Source organism: Bos grunniens, chromosome 27 (genome assembly GCF_055505025.1).
Source record: "Bos grunniens cultivar Pamir isolate PY7600 chromosome 27, Bosgru_T2T1.0, whole genome shotgun sequence".
In the NCBI taxonomy this organism is placed as follows: Eukaryota; Metazoa; Chordata; class Mammalia; order Artiodactyla; family Bovidae; genus Bos; species Bos grunniens.
The window spans coordinates 18,514,434-18,527,327 of record NC_141191.1 but is presented as its reverse complement, the minus strand read 5'-3'; the positions used below and the strand labels follow the sequence as shown (position 1 = coordinate 18,527,327).

Genomic DNA, 12,894 nt, shown 5'->3' with positions numbered 1-12,894 from the left:
GAGAGTCATGCACTCTAAATAGCTGGGGACAACCTTCCGATAGAGTTCTAAATGCACTGTTAATGTTGGAAAGAATTAAATAAGTAATATTTTTATAAGAAAACCTTTTTTGCATTCTATGCTCTTCTATTATTTGATTCTTATGAGACAAACTTTTCAAAAGAATGAGCATTTGCCAAAAGAATGATAAATAGAAATACATGAAAATGTTCTCACGGAGAACACCCACTCTGTAAAGTCTCATCTAGCTCGGGGGGTGCATCCCTCCCATGATACTTATGCCCTGTGTTTCCAGCAAGCACCGGTCTCCTTTTGGCCTACTGAGATTGGGATGACCTTGGCTACAGGGCAAAGGCAGAAAAGAGATCAAGGCATGCACAGAAACAATAATCGGGGGAGACAAACTTGAATTCCACAGCACTTTGGCAGGGACAGCGGGATGGCCTGGTGCACTGTCTGCCGCGGCACGCAGTTCAACTGTCTGCTCTGATAGAAGCCTCCCCACAGCAGCCTCTGAACTACAGACACACGCTGCTGTCGCTCAGCCACACCCCAGAGCAAACACTCTTCCATGTGAGCTGATAAACCTATGAGAAAATTACTGTTGGCAAATGAGTTTATTAGAGTCCTTTGAGAATCATAATCATGCTAATATGAATACTTCCATTTGCTGGGATTCTAGGACATGTCAAGCATTGGAATGGGCACTTGAAAAACATTACCTCTAATTACAATTCTGTAAAATAAGTTACCCATTCCTTAGAAAATTAAATGCCTCAAGGTTAAACGACTAAACTGCATTCATGTAATTACCAAGTTGCAGAGGTTACATCTGCACCTAATATTTCTGATTCCCTTAGATTTTCACATCATCGCTGTGGACTCAGTAAATAATAATGGTGTCAGGTGTCATTTATTGAGCACCTATTGTGTACCTGGTGTTCCGCTATGAACTGTATGTATTTCATTGTATTTAATCCCCAACATAATCTTTGATATCAAGGAATGTTATCTCCATTTATAAAAATCTCTGATAAAGGTAAAATGTTTGTCTAAGTAAGGTTTGGGGATAGTTATTACCTGTATTACTGCAGGCATAATGGATCTTTGTTTCCTACTTTTGTTCAGGAAATAGATTGAATGTCATGTCGTCTACATATAGATAATTCTATAAGGCTCTCTCAAAATATCAGCTAACATGGTGCTGCTTGTACATCTTTTACTCACAGAGAAGAATGGCTGCATGAATCTAATGCCAATGATTGAGAGAACAAGCCTTGGAATCATCCCAAACTGGTTTAGAATCCAGGCTGGGTCATTTTTGAGCTCCGTGATGATCATGTAGCTACTATTTAATCTTTCTAAGTTTCCATTTTCTTAGCTGTAAATTATAGATAATAATACCCAACTCATAAGTATTTGTATTGAACAGATCAAATCAGGCAATGTCCATAAAACCTTTAGCACAATGCTTGGCATCTACTAAGTGCAAAATAATTGCTAGCTGTAGCTATTTTAAATCAACAATAATCACATTTTATTGACTGCATCAGTTAGAATTTGATATAGCTGCTTTAAGAGGGAAACAATTAGCAGTGCCTAACAAAGATAGATAAAACTTCTGTCGCATGTAAAAAAGCACAGAACAGAGACCAGGACATGTACGGTGACTCCATGGTGTCATTAAGGAGACCCAGGATGTGATCTTTGTTCCATTAGCTAGACAATTGCTTCCATTCTCAAGATTACCTAATGGTCTGAGATGGTTTCTGAAGTTTAAGCCAGCTCATCTGAGTCTTGTGTCTAAAGGAGAAGCCCAAAAAAAAAGAGACCCCTTGAAGCCAGGTTAACTCCCTTAAATCTACCTTCCCATGGTCCCATGCAACTCATCTGATTCTACTGCACTTACTATTATAGTCCTTAGTTGCATAGCCACACGGCACCACCGGGAAACGAAGACATATAGCTTTTTATTCTAGGAAAAATTATGCCAGCTAAAATGATTAGGATTTGTTTCTGAGGTGGAAGGGGAAGACAGATGGTGGGAAAGGTAACTGATGGTCTCTGCCACACTGGACAAGAATGATATTACCCTGATTGGAGCAGGTCAGGGCTGATGGAATATTATCAATATCTTAGATCCATCTTTTTACTTAAAAGATGGTAAATGCTCATCCAGGGAGATAATAGGATGTATGAAGGATTGCCTGATGAGTCGGAGGCAGTCCTCAGACAGAACTCATATCTCCTCACTGCTGGTCCAATACACTGTTCATCAAATTTGCTATCTTTCTAATAAATGACATTTTTGTTCTTAAAAAAAAATCTTTTAGAGGGATATGACTTAGACCTTTAAGGCTTCTAGTTCTTGTTTCATCCTTCACATTGGTGAACAGTGGTCAATATTCAATTTGCCATTGTAAACTCTGTTTATAATCACTAACAGCCATTTTACCAAGGCAATAAATATAATTCTGTTATTTGCTCTACAGATATTATTGTCTAAGCCTTTAATTATTCTGTTATTCTCCTCTGAACTCATTTTATTATTCTTATAGTCTAACATTTATCCTATGAAGATGCATTTTGCCCTTCCTGAGGTTATAGCCAGGGAAATAGAGTTTCCTAAATTATAGAGTCTGTAATTTTCAAGCTTGTGTTTTTCTTAAAGGAAATTTGCTTTGCAAGTTTCTATCTCATTTAAACTAAAATGTGAAATACTAATGTGCTGTTTGATATCTATGCAATCCTGAGGGCCTTTTAAACAGGCTTTGGAAAAAAACTTTTATTTTTAGGAGAGGAAGATATGTAATGCTAAAATCACCCTAGTAAATGGACACAAGCAGTGAAAGATTAGAATTAAGTGCAGGCCAGTAAATTTTAAATGAATCCTAAATTAGAGTGATTTCTCCAGTTCCTAATTAAAGAGGTTTTAATCACAGACTGAGAATAAAAGCATAAAAGAACATGCGGCAAGAAAGAAATCATAATTATTTAGTTGGAAGAAAGACATGTTAGAAAAAAATCTGTACCATCATCTTGTCATACCTTCCAGGCATGCTTTCAAAGGAAAACAAGAATTTCTTTCTGCTCTCTAGAAACTTGGATTTACCTCAATCACAGATTCTTTTGCAAATGAATTAATAGGGAATTCCAAATTTTAACAAGATGTCTTCTCATAGAAAGACGTTAATCCTAAATTGGTAAATCAAGGAAAAAAAGACAAAAAGCTATATATAGAACCTGGAAAAAAATCTCTTTTAAAAAATAATATATATAAGCACGGATATTTTAAAAGTTATAGAAGGATACACACCCAGAGATTAATAGTAAATATCCTGAGTGGCAGAATAGTGAAGAATTTCCCCCTTTTCAGTCTATGCTTTTTTTATAAAGAGAAAAATTTTGTTTATATTTTAATTATAAATGACACAATTACCTGATGACAAACCACTGAATTTGAAAGTTAATAGGTGAACTCTCAAATGCACATTTTAATGAAAGAACAAAACACATCTGTTAGGTAGTTAGAATAGGAAAAAAAAAATATTCAGATCCTATAGGATCTCAAAGAACGAGCTGGAGAGTTCTCTGGGTGGCTACAATCTCTCTTCGGGGGATCCTTCTCTTAGCGAAGGGGAATTTGGAGTTGGCTAATGTTGCTGCTAAGTCGCTTCAGTCGTGTCCGACTCTGCGACCGCATAGACGGCAGCTCACTAGGCTCCACCATCCCTGGGATTCTCCAGGCAAGAACACTGGAGTGGGTTGCCATTTCCTTCTCCAATGCATGAAAGTGAGAAGTGAAAGTGAAGTCGTTCAGTTGTGTCCGACTCTTCATGACCCCATGGACTTCAGCCCACCAGGCTCCTCCATCCATGGGATTTTCCAGGCAAGGAAAACACTGGAGTGGGGTGCCATCGCCTTCTCCATTGGAGTTGGCTTATGCCCCTACTAATCCCTATTATCACTATATTGATGCTGCTTATGATCGCTCCATGTATTATCAATTGTCTAACCCATTTTGTCTCCTCCCAGGTCAACAAGCTACAACATGCAGTGCCAGTTCAACAAGGATATATAAAACTACACCTGACCACAGGAAATACCACTCACCCTTAGATGGACACTGCTATAAGGACTCTGAGGCTTGAGACTAGCAAGAGGGGGAGGCCTAATGCCCCTCACCACCCCAGCTCAGCAGGAAGTAGCCAGAGAGACCTCAACGACCCTACTCCCAAAGAACTGGGCCTCCCACTCCTAAGGGGGGAATGTTAGGTAGTTAGAATAGGAAAAAGGAGTCCAAAATGGCAGTACCTAAAAGACAAAGAAAGGGAAAGCCCAGGAAAACAGAACAAAAGAAAACCCGCAGACCAGAGTGAGAACTTCAGGTGAAACAAACACACCCCCTTCTTGCCTAGCCCAGTTTGCTTAGGGCAGGCTCAGCGGGGAGGAGATAAATGAACGAAATAAGGAAGCCAAAACAGATTGAGGCCCCACCTTTGGGGTTGCCAGCCCTCACGCCTCAAGGGTGTACTAACCTTTGCTTGCCAAACAAAACTCTGAGCTGTAACCCAACTATAACACTGTTCCATCATTTCAAATCTTTGCTGTGGCAAGACAGAACTGAGGAAATTACACACTTCCCCAACATCTCCAATGACAATGATATTATGTGGACAGAATATCTACTGTATTGGGGAAAGTTATGGCTCTGTTTATCCAACAAAACACTTGGTCCTTTGAAGGTATCAGAATTTGTCTACTCATGGCTGCAGTCACCATCTGCAGTGATTTTGGAGCCCCCCAAAAATAAAGTCTGTCACTGTTTCCACTGTTTCTCCATCTATATGCCATGAAGTGATGGGACTGGATGCCATGATCTTTGTTTTCTGAATATTGACCATTAAGCCAACTTTTTCACTCTCCTCTTTCACTTTCATCAAGAGGCTCTTTAGTTCTTCACTTTCTGCCATAAGGGTGGTGTCATCTGCATATGTGAGGTTATTGATATTTCTCCCCACAATCTTGATTCCAGCTTGTGCTTCATCCACCCCAGCGTTTCTCATGATGTACTCTGCATATAAGTTAAATAAGCACAGTGACAATATACAGCCTTGACATACTCCTTTTCCTATTTGGAACCAGTCTTTCTAATGGTTGCTTCCTGACCTTCATACAGGTTTCTCAAGAGGCAGGTCAGGTGGTCTGGTATTCCCATCTCTTTCAGAATTTTCCACAGTTTCTTGTGATCCACACAGTCAAAGGCTTTGGAATAGTCATGTAGTCATGTATGGATGTGAGAGTTGGACTCTAGAGAAAGCTGAGCACTGAAGAATTGATGCTTTTGAACTGTAGTGTTGGAGAAGACTCTTGAGAATCCTTTGGCCCACAAGGAGATCCAACCAGTCCATCCTAAAGGAAATCAGTCCTGAATGTTTATTGGAAGGACTGATGTTGAAGCTGAAACTCCAATATTTTGGCCACCTGATGTGAAGAGCTGACTCATTTGAAAAGACATTGATGCTGGGAAAGATTGAAGCAGGAGGAGAAGGGGATGACAGAGGATGAGATGGTTGGATGGCATCACCAACTCAATTGGACATGAGTTTGAGTAAACTCCGGGAGTTGGTGATGGACAGGGAGGCCTGGCACGCTGCAGTCCATGGGGTCACAAACAGTCAGACATGACTGAGCAACTGAACTGATTTTTTATAAAATTTGAAGAAAAAAATTTTTTTGTTTTCCAGATGTCCACATAATGGTACTATTATTTTACTATGGTAAACTGGGGAACAAATGAAGAATAAAAAATAGTTCATGTAAACTTACTAGCATTTAAAAGTAAATTTATATTCTGTTATATTTGAAACATAACACCAGTAAATAGCATTATTTATTCAGTCTATGACCAACCTGCTGCTGCTAAGTTGCTTCAGTCGTGTCCAACTCTGTGCGACCCCATAGACAGCAACCCACTAGGCTCCTCTGTCCCTGGGATTCTCCAGGCAAGAATACTGGAGTGGGTTGCCATTTCCTTCTCCAATGACCAACCTAGATAGCATATTAAAAAGCAGAGATATTACTTTGCCATCAAAGGTCCGTCTAGTCAAGGCTATGGTATTTCCACTGGTCATGTATGGACGTAAGAGTTGGACTGTGAAGAAAGCTGAGTGCTGAAGAATTGATGCTTTTGAACTGTGGTGTTGGAGAAGACTCTTGAGAGTCCCTTGGACCGCAAGGAGATCCAACCAGTCCATTCTGAAGGAGACCAGTCCTGGGTGTTCATTGGAAGGACTGATGCTGAGGCTGAAACTCCAATACTTTGGGCACCTCACACAAAGAGTTGACTTGTTGGAAAAGATTCTGATGCTGGGAGGGATTGGGGGCAGGAAGAAAAGGGGACGACAGAGGGTGAGATGACTGGATGGCATCACCGACTCAATGGACATGAGTTTGGGTGAACACCAAGAGTTGGTGATGGACAGGGAGGCCTGGCGTGCTGCAATTCATGGGGTCGCAAAGAGTGGGACACGACTGAGCAACTGAACTGAACTGATGAACAATGGCAATGTTCATGGCACGTATCAATTGATAACCATTGGCAATAATTCCAAATGTCTCAGGGAGCTGAGAATAGGAATGTCTGGGAATCCACTTGGGTTGTTGCCCTCACCACTGTGTGCACAACCTGAGTTATCTACACATTAGTTGGTCACAGGAAAATTTCCCAGAGGTCAGCCTTATCTGCACATTCTCATTCCCCTTTTTCCTGTGCTTTCTCTCACCTGCCTGTCCCCTCTGATACCAAGGAGCAAGAGACAGTGATAAGAGACAGAGATGCAGAAAGAGCCAAAAATCAGGGCACTGAGTAAAAAGCCAGTACAGATCAAATAGAGGTGTTGACCTCCTCCTTCAAAGCTCTCCTCCCAGGTGTCCACAGGACCTCACGCTCTCCAGCTGCCCTGTCACAGGCGAAACCCAGTACTCACTGCAGACACTGCAGCCTCAGTTCCTTTCTGTGACCTACTCTTCTTCCACATGTCATCAGAATCTAGCCCGAGCATAGACTATGTCCCCTCCATGTCTATTTCTGATCAAACCTGATAAACTAATAGCAGAGCCCAATAGAAGTCTATAGCCATTCAGCAGATAATCTTCTGGGAAAATAAACCAATTATGCAGGATTCAAATACTTTATCTCAACCATAGAAGATGCCCAGAACTGCCTTTCTGGGCCTATTTCAATCTCGTTCTAAGGAGACTTCCAAGAAAGAACTCATCCTACAACTTATAAGCTGACTGACCACAATTCTTAGGAGATTCAAAATGAGTAATCATTGACTACTGTAATCATTAGGTTTGCTCCTAGTCTGTGTTCAAAGGAAAATGGAGACCTGTGAGTCCAAGGTAAAATTCTGTATCCTGAAATCTCTGCAAGTCAGAGCAACACAGAAAAGTCACTTCAAGAGGCTATGTCAGGCTTCCCTGGCGGCTCAGTGATAAAGAATCTGGCTGCCAATGCAGGAGACATGGGTTTGATCCCTGATCCAGGAAGATCCTACATGCCATAGAGCAACTAAGCCCATATGCCACAACTACTGAGCCCACGAGCCACAACTGCTGAAGCCTGCACACCCTAGAGCCTGTGCTCTGCAACAAGAGAAGCCACCACAATGAGAAGCCCATGCTCCACGAGAGAGTAGCCCCTACTCACTGCAACTAGAGAAAAGCCCACGCAGCAACCAAGACCCAGCACAGCCAAAAATAATAAATACATAAATTAAAAAAAATTTTTTAAAGAGGCTATGTCATCTCAAGTAGATTGTGACTCAAAGAAGGGCAAGGCAGAGCAGCATATGAGTCAAGCAAAGGACAGGGCTCCCAGAGGTAAACAGGTTATTATCCAGAAGTATAGACTCTGTGCTTTGCAATTTAGATTTTTTAGCTGATCAAGCAACTAACAAGTCTTAAGCCAGCAAAAAAGAAGAGAGAGTTGGTATTTCCTCACTGATATGTCTGCCTCATTGTGGCCAGCCCACCTGCCGGGAAAGAGCAGCTGGCTCATGGTCAGCATTCTCTTGTCAGTTCTGACTTGAGAAAAGCCTAGGGATGCCACCCAGGGGGAATAAAGCATACATTCCGAAGCTTTAGGTGTTAGACTTTTTTTTTTTAACCTCTGGTCTGTTAAAAATGAACCAAAGAACTTAAATTATGCTAAATTTGTTCCCTGGACAATTTCTGGGTTTCATCATTTTAGATGTCTCTCTTTTGATCATATGATTCTGGAAATTTGCTGCACTTTGTAGGGATATTTCAGAGACTATGGCTTGCTCTTGTGGTTTGTCCATCATCAGCTTATGTATACAGATGTGTGAGTGGGCAGGGGACCAAGTGCCAAGATTCAGGCTGTCTCATTCCCTCCTAAGGACTGACCACTGACCACTGTGTAGTGAGAGGAACACTGTGTTAAGTGTGCACAGGCAAACTTGTCTGGAGCCCAACCAGACCCACAGATCCTTAACTGCCTTTCCCTGGAACCATTCCAGAAGCTTTGAGTAAGACTTTCGTCAAGCCCCGGGACTCACACCTGGCCCTATCCACATGACTCTCTGTAAAGAATGACCTCTCAAAATTATTGGGATGGGATGTCCAGAAGCAAATGCATCTTGTGAAGTGCCTGAGAGACACAGAGTAGAGGAATTTTATCAGGAGAGAAGAAAACTAAATCCAGAATAGTTTTCATCACTTATTATTTCCTATTACTATTGTAATAGGAATTACTTTCCTATTATTTCCTGTTTTCCTACAATTTTTTCCCCTATTACTATTGTAACAAATTGCCACAAACTCAATAGCTTCAAACAAAACAAGTTTATTCTCTTACAGTTCTGGAAGTCAAAAGTCCAAAATCAGTCTCACTGGACTGAAGGCAGGCTGAAGGCAGGGCTGGTTCCTTCTAGAGACTCAAGGGGGAAATCCATTTCCTTGCCTTTCGCCTCTTCTAGAGGCCAGCTACATTCCTTGTCAGGGGGGCCCTCCTCCATCGTCAAAACCAGCGCCTGGTGTCTGGCTTCTGTCATCACAGTATCATCTTCTCCTGTAATCAAATCTCCCTCCCTCTCTCTCCTATATAGAACCTTGTGATTACATTTAGGGACTACCAGGATAATCTCCCCATATAGAGACACATAAATTTATCATTCTGGCAAAGTCTCCTTCCTGATAAGGTCACTGACAGGCTTCTAGGATTAAAATGTGAATATTGGTGGAAGGATCATCATTCCATCCAGCACAACCAGAAAATAAGGATGTTTATGGTTATACGAGACAGGGTTCTCTAAGAAACATAACCAACAGAATATAGATATAGATATAATTTTATCCATAATACCATTTAAAATACATTAATGCTGCTGCTAAGTCACTCCAGTCGTGTCCGACTCTGTGCGACCCCATAGACGGCAGCGCACCAGGCTCCCCCGTCTGTGGGATTCTCCAGGCAAAATACATTAATACCTTATATTAAAGCTCTTTCTAGATATATATTACATATGTATTAGATATCATAATCATATGATATACAAATATACTAATATAAAATTTCATAAATTATACATCTATTTTTATGAATATGTAATATTTATATTATATATTTAATATACATATTGATATTTTGAATACCTTATAATCATACACCTAGAAAGAGGATTTTTTTTTTCAAACTGGAGTTTCTGCTCCAGTATTCCGGCCTGTATAATCCCATGGACAGAGGAGCCTGGCAGGATACAGTCCATGGGGTCTCAAGGAGTCTGACCAGACTGAGCAACTCTCACTACAGATGCTTTACAGTGCTGTATTAGTGTCTGTAAATCAACTATTTGTATACCTAGCTCCAGTTTTGTGGATTTCTCTCCTATTTAGGTCCCCACAGAGCAATGAGTAGAGTTCCCTGTGTTGGTGTTAGTCGCTCAGTTGTGTCTGACTCTTTGCTCCTCTGTCCACAGAATTCTCTAGGCAAGAATGCCGGAGTGGGTAGCCATTCCCTTCTCCAGAGGATCTTCCCACTCCAGGGACTGAACCCGGGTCTCCCGCACTGCAGGCAGATTTTTATCACCTGAGCTGCCAGGGAAGCCTCTCTTTTTTGGATTTCTTTCCTGCTTAGGTCACCACCGAACAAGGAGGAGAGTTCTCCTTGCTATACAGTAGGTTTTCATTAGTCATCTATTTTATACGTAGCAGTGTGTATTTGGCTGTGATTATGCTACTTACATAGGCTCCCCTGGTGGCACAGAGGTTAAAGCGTCTGCCTACAATGCAGGAGACCAGAGTTCGATCCCTGGGTCGGGAAGATCCCCTGGAGAAGGCAATGGCACCCCACTCCAGTACTCTTGCCTGGAAAATCCCATGGATGGAGGAGCCTGGTAGGCTACAGTCTATGGGGTCCCAAAGAGTCAGACTGAGCGACTTCACTTTCACTTTCATGCTACTTATAGGCTGTGTACTTATGACAAATAGTTTGACTTCTCTGAGCCTCAGTTTCCTTATATATAAATTGTGAATTATTTTGCCATAACTATGTGAAATATTGTATGCCAAGTGATTTGTGAATTGCTACAGAAAATAAAGATGTTATCTTGAAGGGCCCACCATGCACTCTTGCCTATTTACAAATAAATGCATTGTTAATTTTATATATTTTGGTACTTTAAAGTAGTTTAGGTGTCTATAAAGTTAAAGGTTAAAATAGAAAAACTCTTTTGGAGCCCCAGAGGAATTCTCTATACTTTCCATGATGGTAAAGTTACTATTAGTACTTCATCATATAAAGAAATTCCAACATCTAGAAATAAAATTAGCTTCAGAACAATGAAGATGATTATAATGCCAAAGTGGCTAAGATAAAGGATACCAAAGTTGGCTATTTTGTTATGTATAAAAGGGATCTGAAGAGTAGTAACCGTATTAAAGTAGTATTAAAGATATTTATATTTAATACATACATAGTGCTTTAATGTTTTTTGTGAGCAGACTATCCAATGGCATTTTCTAAAATAAGAAAAATTAATAACAATGAGAATTTGAACATTGACCCTGAAAAATAGGGCTGTTATTTCTCTAGGCAAGATGTAGGTGTTTCTCAAGGATGCAGAGATTTCTCAAGGATGTAGCTCACTGAGCATCCTCAGGCCTCTGCCCTGCAATCCCCAAGCTTTGTTGTTGTTCTTCAGTCACTCAGTCATGTCTGACACTTTGTGACCCCCTGGACTGTAGCCCTGCCAGGCTCCTCTGTCCATGGGATTTCCTAGGCGAGAATATTAGAGTGGATTGCCATTTCCTTCTCCAGGGGATCTTCCCAGGGGTCGAATTCGTGTCTTCTGCATTGGCAGGTGGATTCCTTTATCACTGAGCCACCAGGGAAGCCCAATCCCCCAGTTGACTATCTAACAAATCTCGTCCCTTCTGATTGGTCCACACCTGTGCTGTCTTAGGTGTATCATAAAATACCACTTCTGCTAACAGGAGGACCACCTACTGTCCCCAGTCTATATCCAGAGGTCTGCCTTCCCGACGATGGGCCAAACCTGATACCTAATTATACACACCTTTTCCAATTTTCCGTGAATCTGGCATTTCTCTTCATTATTATTCTAGTGAGGCATTATACATAGTAGCCATTCAGTAAATATTTGATGTTAAATTATTCCAATATGAGATGAGAAAGAAAAGTAGGAACTATCACAGTTTCCTATAAATTATACATACAAATACTACTTCAGGAAAGTAAAAGGCTTATTAAAATGTTTTAGACATTATAATATCATGAGCAAATATTTTTCTCTCATAGAAACACATGGCTTATAAACTGATAATATATTATAGAAACTGATAACATTAATTAAGGAGGAGGAAACAGATTCTCCTAAATTGATAATGTGAAGAAAGAATTGTACCAAATTTTGTGGAGAGCAATTTGACACTGCAAGGCAAGAGTAGTTAACAGCTCTCCCCTCCTTTTATCCAAATGTCTGCTTCTAGGAATTTTGCATGAGAGACAATGTTATGCTTAAATTTTGTATAATTACAAAAAGACCAGGATTTAAGAACACAAATGTTCAAAGAATCACTCATAATAGCAACAAAGAGAAATTACACAAGTGCCCAATTATAGAAAGAGAAATAAATTATATTGCTTACATATAATTAATACTTCATACATTATATTTCCATTTAATGCATTGTATAAAAATATTAAATTATGCAACAATATGTACTGTTTAATTTTATAATGATACAAAATTTTAAATAAGATTAAATTTAAAAATTATAAAAAATGAAAAAATATAAAAATAAATATGTATTTATACATTTCATTTTGAAAGATTGAGACTGAAATAGAAATAGTGGTCATTTTTCTGAATCAAGATAATTTTTTAAATTATTCCCCATTTCTTTTGCATTTTTCTAACTTTCTACAGTGAACATGTATTAATTTCTTAAGCAAAACAAAAAACTCTATAAAATTGAAATAACACACCGAGGGAAATAAATATCCAATGTAGAAAAATTAATCCCATTTTCCTCTAATAAACTGTTAGTCAATGCTTCATTGTGTACTAGGCTCTGCGAATTGGACAAGGTCGTTACCTACGTGACATTCATCAAAATGAATGTTTAAAATATCTTTCAATTTAATACTGTCTCAAAGGGATTTGGCAAAATGCCTGCTTGAATGCATTATTAAATATGTCCAGGAGGACGCTGGTTTGATTTTATGTCAGCTTCAGAAGATGATGAACACAGGCACCACAACATTCTCAAGTGAATTATAACCAATTTGCTTCTAGTCAATGGTACCTTGACGGCCCTTAAACAAACTATGTCAATACAATCCCT

General features: G+C 39.8%; 1 long non-coding RNA gene across 6 annotated transcripts in view; it reads right to left on the bottom strand.

Annotated features, from left to right (window-relative positions):
* LOC147343603 (uncharacterized) overlaps positions 1 to 12,894 on the bottom strand; it is a 131,126-nt gene that overhangs the window by 71,025 nt on the left and 47,207 nt on the right. The gene's annotated exons all lie outside the window — the stretch shown is intronic.